The 7,896-nt window shown below is 45.0% G+C and overlaps 1 long non-coding RNA gene across 1 annotated transcript in view; it reads left to right on the top strand.

The window, feature by feature from the left end:
• The first annotated feature begins 266 nt into the window (after positions 1-266).
• LOC140487212 (uncharacterized) overlaps positions 267-7,896 on the top strand; it is a 31,358-nt gene continuing 23,728 nt past the window's right edge. Inside the window, exons 1-3 of the long non-coding RNA XR_011962764.1 lie at positions 267-317; positions 932-1,038; positions 6,946-7,032. This is a non-coding gene — a long non-coding RNA (uncharacterized lncRNA). The remainder of the gene's footprint in view (positions 318-931; positions 1,039-6,945; positions 7,033-7,896) is intronic.

Raw genomic sequence — 7,896 nt, 5'->3', positions numbered from 1 at the left:
AAGGAAATCTACTGCAGAGCTCACACAAAGGGAATTCTTACCCTCAGTAAACTCTCCCATCCCATTACCCAACATATCAGCTAAAGCAGGACGTACTGCGCATGCTCTAGCTAACAAAGTGACCCGCGGGTGATTGATGTCAGCACCGGACCAATGAAAGGTCGGTGGGCGGATCTGGAGGACTTAGCGGGAAGTTGGTCCTTCAGCCAATCAAAATAAATGAAGGGCGGAGCTAAACTAAACCATGTGATCACCCTCGCGCGTGGCGCAGAGTCGCCGTAATGAATGCTCAGGAAGTTATGGAGAGAACGGATACGGTAAGGAAAGAAATAAACAGGGAAACGGGAGAAAAACTGCGTTGCTATGAGCGGAGAGGTTTTACAAACAAATTGTGCCCGTCGGAAAACACAAATTTGAACGCCCCAGTCCCGTGTTTGCAGTAAATTAGGAATGGCCTCAGCGCGGCTGCGGGCCTGAGTGAGCGCCGCCATCTTTATTCGGGACAACGATTCACTGGACACGTGCGGAGCCGCCATCTTTGTAGGGGTCAAGATGCAGCCAGGCGCATGTGCAGCCTTTCTCTAGTATAGAGTCACAGATCATAGCAGCCAATCCTGCTCTGATTCACCTCTGGGCTCCCTCATAACCACTTTGTCAATATATAGCTTCCTCAATCTCGAACTATGGGTGTATTTTTGCTCTTATAGACCCTTTGTAAGTGAGTTTTTCACTGCGGCCCAGCCCCTGATCATGTGCTGCTCTATTATCAGATTACTTTTTTCTTGAATATTTTTGACAGTCAAGAATTCTTTTTTTCCAATAAGCAAGTGTATTTTCCTTCCATTTCTGACTATCAAATTCTGCACCATTTTCATTCCTTGTAATCCATTTTGCACTCCCTGAAACATCAACTGTGTTTCTCCTTCCACAGATACCAGTGATTAATGCCAAAGCCCTGTTGCTTGTGGCGAGGGTGATGTTTGACTTTCTTGTACAGCTGCAGTTTGTGTGGTGAAGGTGCTCCTACAATGTGGTTGGGTAAGTGGCATTATAGATTATTCATTCAGCAACAGTGATGATTTGAAAATAATGTCCAAATCAACAACAGTTTGTATTTTTATTATCATGCTTATAATTTCACAAAAATACTATTGGGAACTTTAGACATAAGGCCAGAGATGGAGATATTAGGTCAGGTGACCAAAAGCATTGCCAAAAAGCAGGTTTTGAGTGATGTCTTAAAGGTGGAAAGCAGACCTGTGAGGTTTTGGCTGCGAAGTTCAGACCATGCTGCTTCAGCAACTGTAGAAACAGACATACAGGTGAAGTAATGAATTAACAAATGGTTGGGAGTCTCGAAGAAAATGGGTTGTCGAGGTCTCGGTGTGTGTGGTGCAGGGAGATAGGGATTATCACAGCCAGGAATTAAATCAAGTGTGAGAATTTTAAATTGAGGGATATTGGCCAGGTGCTGGCAGGTGACACTAGATTGGGTTGGGTTATCTGGCCGGCATGGACGGGTTGGACCGAAGGGTCTGTTTCCATGCTGTACATCTCTGTTGATTATAATTAGGAGCCTTTTCATGAATCAACAAGCAGAAATTTAGACTTTGTTGAGATTACAGGGAGGTTGAATGTGGGAAGCTGGCCCTGAGTGTGTTTGGAAAATGAAATCTGGAGATAACACAAGGTGGATGAGATGACATGAGCTGAGACAAGGGTGGAATCAGCTAGAAATAGTGGTCTTGGAGTGGGACTGAGTTATCACACTCACCTCACCTCACCTCTGGGATTCAGCTAGTTGCCAGATTGTGAATCAGGGCGGTAACACAATCGGGAGCTGAATGGTCCTGGTGGAGCCTAAAATGAGTCTCGCTGAGCTGACTGTTGCTGAGCAGCTGCTGCTTGGTAGCTCTGTCGATGACATCTTCCATCGCTTTACTGCTGATCGAGTGTGGACTGATAGATGGAAATTGCCTGGGTTGGGTTGCCCTGTGTTTTTGTGTTGAACATCCCTGGGCAATGTTCCACATTCTCGGTAGATGCCAGTGCTGGAGCGGTACTTGGCTTGGTGGGTGGCAAGTTATGGAGCACAAGATATCAGCATTATTGCCAGAATATTGGCAGGGCCTGTAGCCTTTGCACTACTTAACCATTTCTGAACTGAACTGCTTTAAAATTCACTTCTGTGATGTTGGAAACCACTGGAGAAGCCTCAGATGGATCATCTCACTTTGCACTTCTGGCTGAAGATTGCTGCAAATGCTGTCATCTTATCTGGTGCATGGGTGTGTGAGGCCCCTCCATCAGTAAGGGTGGGGATATCTGTGATACTTCCTCCAGTGAGTTGTTTAATTGTCCATCACCGTTCACAACTGGGTGTGGCAGAACTGCAGAGCTCCGATCTGTTCCATTGGATGTAGGATCACTTTGCTCTGTTGCTTGCTGCTGATGCTGTTTGATATGCAGGTAGTTCTGTTTGATAGCTTCACCAGGTTGGCACTTTGTTTTTAAGTCTGCCTGGTGCTGCTCTTGGCATGCCCTCCTTTACTGTCCATTGTGATGGGTGAGAGCAGGATTTAAAACCCATGAGATTACAGATTGTGCTGGAGTACAGTTCTGCTGCTGTTGATGTCCCACAGTGCCTCAGAGATACCCAGTTTGAGATCCTACATCTCTTCGAAGTCTGTCCCATTTCGAACAGTGGTAGTGCCACTCAACACGATGGAGGTTTTTCTCAACTTTAAGGCAAGACTTCTGTCTCCAAAAGGAATGTGTGATGGTTGCTCTTACCGATACTGTCATAGACAGATGTATCTGCAGCTAGTCAATTCATAACAATGAGATCAAGTATGTTTTTCCCTCTTGTTGGTTCCCTCACCACCCGCTGCAGACTCAGTTGAGCAGCTATACCCTTTAGGACCTGACCAGCTCAGTCAGTAATTCTATTGCAGAGCTCGTCTCAATTGTGGACATTGAAATCCTGTACCCAGAGTACATTTGACACCATTTTATTGCCTCAGTGCTTCCTCCAAATGTTATTCAACATGAAGGAGGAGTGATTCATCAGCCAAGAGAGGGCGGGACGTGGTAATCAGCAGGAGCCATGAGACTTCCTGGTCTCCGGAGTCAATGCTGAGTACTCCCAGGGCAAATCCTCCCTGTCTGTACACCACTGTGTCACCACCTCTGCCTGGTCTGTCCTGCCGGTGGGACGGGACATATCCAGAGATTTCAGGAGAAAGTGAAGACTGCAGATGCCGGAGATCAGAGTCAAGGGTCTGGTGCTGGAAAAGCACAGCAGGTCAGGCTGATGAAGGGCTTAGGCTAGAAACATCGATTCTCCTGCTCCTCGGATGTTGCCTGACTGTTGTGCTTTTCCAGCACCACACACTCTATCTAGGGATGGTGATGGTCGTGTCTGGTCATCTTTGTAAGGGATGATTCCGTGGGTATTACTTTGTCAGGCTGTTCCTTGACTAGTCTGTGAGACAGCTCTCCACCTTTTGGCACCAAAAACCATATGTTAGTGAGGAGGAGGTTGCACCATCGAGAGGGCTGATTTTGTGGTTGTAATTTCTGGTGCCTTGTTAGTTGCCAACTGGTCCATCCAGTTTCATTCCTGTATTGTGACTTTGCAGTGATTAATACAGTGAGTAGCTGGCTGGGCCGCTGTCAGGTTGGCAGGATTTTTTCGCCATTGACAATGGTTTCATGGAGATGAGATTCCTAATACGTTTTTTTTCTTGAATTCAGATTCCACCATCTGCCAAGATGGGATTCGAAACAGGACTTCAGTCATTTGTTTTAATATTCTGGATAAAAGCTAAATACATCAGTTTTGTTCACTCATTTTAAATATCACTAACCCTGGTTTTGTTTCTTTGTGAAACACTGTCCATCATCCTGTCTCCTCCAACAACGAGTGAGGAGCACATGGAGTTTCTCTGTCACTAAGACTGAGATAATCCGATCTGCTGTTTCTCTCCCTCCCACTAGCCCACTGAGCCAAACTGCCTCACGTGGTGTTCCTGGTTTTGTCCTAAACCTACATCTTTCTCCAGTCTCTTGTCAAGCCTTATCAGAGCTCACCTTGACGCTTTACCCTAATCTCGCTAAACTCACTTTCCAACTCTCTTTCCTCCGCTGCCGCCTTCATCACTCCCCCTCGCCAATTCATAGATATTGTTCCTTGTTCTGTCTGTTGGTCTTTTCTGGTTGTCTCCTTCTCTCCCATTCTGTGAAAAACTAATATTTGACCTCACCGTTGTTGGAAAATCCTGCTCCATCTCCATTCTCCCTTTCCTTTCTGAATTCCTTGCATTTGGTGTCCCTCAACGATCTATCCTTGGTCTCTCCTGTATCTCACGTACATAGTGCCAGGAGGTGATATCATCCAAACACAGTGTTAGGTTTGACATGTACACTGACGATGCCCAGCTCTCCCTCCCCATCATCCCTCTCCATTACTCCACTGTTACTCAGTTATCAAACTGCTTATCACATTCCCACTACTCGATTAGCTGCAATTTCCTCCAATGAAACGTTGTCATGGTTAAACCCATTGCCTTACCTTTACCTTTCTGCTGAGCCCCTCCCTCCCACTGGGAACTGTCTGAGGCAGAACGACACTCTTCACAATATTGCTGTTATGTCTGACCCCAAGGTGACCTTCTGTTCAGACATCCACACAATCACAATACCAGGAAATCCAATCTCTTAAACGTTGCTCTTCTCCACCTCACCCCAGCTCCATTGCTACTGAAACCCCTTACCCACGTCTGTGTCGCCTTAAACTTGAATCCAAAACAGAACTCTTGATTCCGTAACTCAGAATCTTGTTTCAGGCTCCCCTCTCAGTATTTACCCTCGGACACATCCTCTCAGTATTTATCCTGTCAAACCCCTTAAGAATCCCATCTGTCTCAATGAGATCACCTCTCTTTCTCCAAAATCCAGTGAGTAGAGTCCCAACCTTTTCAGCCTTTATTTAAAAGATAATCCCTCCAAACCAGGGATCATCTCATTGAATCTTCCCTGAAATGCCTCCAATAAAGTGACACATTTCCTTATCTAAAGGGACCAAAACTGCTCTCATTCCTGCAGATATGGTGGTCTCACCAGCACTTCCACACATTACTCTCGGGTATATACTCCAAGCTCTAATAATGAAAAACTTTGAAATGAAACATTCCATTCCCCTTCCTGATTCCCTGTTGTAACTGTGTGATAGCTTTCTGTGTTTCCTGAACAATTACCCCTGGTCCCTTTGTTGTGCAGCTGTCTAAAGTTTCCACCATTTAAATAGTACTTTGTTCTTTTATTATCTCCTCCAAAATGAGCAACTTCCCATTTTCCCAAGTTACACCCCATCTAGCAACTTGTTGCCCCCTTCTCCTGTGCATCTCTCTCGTTTCATAATCCTCTTAGACCTTTACAGTTATGCCTTTTCTAGGAGATATTCCCCCACTTCCCCTTCTTCCAAACATTTACTGGGTGTACTGGGCAGTGGGAAGCAGGCGGAGTTGCTATCTTTTTAGGGATATGCTTTGGAGTGATTGAGAGGATCTTCCTACCCATTGGTCAGGTTGGAGACAACTTGCCCATCGTTAGGCATTAGCCTTTCACACCCATGTCTTGTGCTGCCGCTCTGCCTCATCAATGAAATGAAAGAAAAGAAAGTAATTCTTGTTCCCCATATCTCACTGATGCTTGGATCATTTTCTCCAATGTGTCAAAGAACTGCTGTGTTCAGTCACATGAGATCTCAAGTTGGAATCTCCTAGAAACCCACAGATTTGCCTCTGAGTTGACTGCTGATGTCCTCAAGGGTAATATGTACAGTAATCCTGGGCCACGAGGAGGAGATGTGGGTTTCTAACTTGAACTGATAGTGACAGATTTTATAAACTTGTATTAGTAATCTCAGTAAATATTCTGCTAAACTCTGATTGAATTACTCAGTACATCAGGATCTGGATATTCACATTGTGTGTGTGTGTGAGTATTGTGTTCCAGATCAATCCCATTTGCTGCTTAAAAATTCTCCTTTGAATCATCGCATCCTCTCAAAAGGTCTCCCCAAACCTTCAATGTGTCATGTAATCCTTTTATGATGACCTGATGAGTGTAAGGTTTATTATTCGAATGTGTAATTTTTGTATAAGGATGTCTTAGAGAGGGAGCAGAATATTCTTAAAGGGGAGAATATACATTTTGAGGGGAGGCAGTTGTTTATTGCTGTCAATGACAGGAATAGAAGAGTTCACATTATTGGATCATTGGAATCTCTTGTGGGGTAGAATTGCCCTCCATCAGAAGGATGGATTGTACTGGCACTGGAAGGGAACAGTTGCTAGCTCTATTCAGGAGGCATTAAACCAGTGAAGAAATGGGAGTAAACCCAGAGAGAGAGAGTGAGGGAAGAGCTCAGTCTGACTCTGGTGCAGTTCAGACGTCAAACAGTCAAGGCAGACAAGGGCAAGGCACAGAATGAGCAGTTACTCTGCATTTATTTCAATGAAGGAGGCCCGATAGGTCGGGCAGAGGAGTTCAGGGTATGGTTTTGAACATCGCACTGGGATATTATAGCAATTACAGAGGCATGACTTAATGATGGATAGAACCAGCTGCTTAATATTCCAGTGTATAGATGCTATAGCAAAGATAGAAAGGGGGCAACAGAGCAGGGGGAGTGGTATTTTTGATTAGGGATAACATTACAACTGGGCTTCAAGAGGGTATTCCTGGGAGTACATCCAGGCAGGTTATACAGTTGGAACTGAGAAATAAGAAAGGGATGATCTCCTTATTGGGATGGTAATGTTGACCCCCTTCCCCAGTAGTCAGCAGGGATTTGAAAAGCAAATTTACTAAGAGATCACTTATCTGTAAGGACAGTATGGTTGTGTACAAGACTTGACCTTCTTTGTTATTCATTCACAGGATGAGGGTATCACTGCCTGGGCCCAAAGGACAGTAAAGAGTCAACCACATTGCTGTGGGTCTGGAGTCTCATGTAGGCCAGACCAGGTAAGGATGGCAGATTCCTTCCCTGACGGGTATTAGTGAATCTGATGAGGTTTTTTTTTGCAATAATCAACAGTGGATTCATGGTCTTTAATAGATTCTTAATTCCAAATTATTATTGAATTCACATTCCACTGACTGCCGTGACGGGATACAAACCCTGGGCCCCAGAACGTTATCAGGGTGTCTGGATTATCCATCTAGTGATAATCTCACTCGGCCATTTGGCAGGGTGAGTGACTGAGGTATCCGTGGGGCAGCACATCAGCACCAAAGATCCCATGGTCTCTGTGGAAGATAGAAAGGGCTGGGGAGGGAGATATATCCCTGGTGGTGGGGTCAGACTGTAGGTAGCGGACATAGCAGAGGTTACTGGAGATTAGTGGGTGGCAGGTGAGGAGTGGGGGATTATATTCTTATTGTTGTTGGATGGGTGGGGGGAAGATGGAGGTACAAGAAGTGGAGGATATGCGTTGGAGTGCATTGTTGATCAAGTGGGAGGGAAATGCGGTCCTTGAAAGAGGAAACCTTTCTGGGATGTCCTGGAGTGGAATTGCTTCTCCTGGGAGCAGATATGGCAGAGGCGGCGGAATTGGTAGTACAGGATCACGTTTTTACAGGAATATACGTGAGGGTAATCAGGAGAGCAAAAAGGGGACTTGGAATATCTCTAGGAAATAGTTTAAGGAGAATCCAAAGAGATTCTACAAATACTTTAAGGATAAAATAACCAGACACAGAATAGGACCCCTTAACGATCAACAAGGCCATCTATGGAACAACAGGAGGTGGGAGAAATACTATGCTATTCTATTCTGGAGAGTTTGGAGAAATAAATAGTGATAACTTGAAAAGTGTCTATATTAC

Source organism: Chiloscyllium punctatum, chromosome 16 (assembly GCF_047496795.1).
Source record: "Chiloscyllium punctatum isolate Juve2018m chromosome 16, sChiPun1.3, whole genome shotgun sequence".
NCBI lineage: Eukaryota > Metazoa > Chordata > Chondrichthyes > Orectolobiformes > Hemiscylliidae > Chiloscyllium > Chiloscyllium punctatum.
The sequence above is the reverse complement of the archived record's forward strand: the minus strand, read 5'-3'. Positions and strand labels throughout refer to the sequence as shown.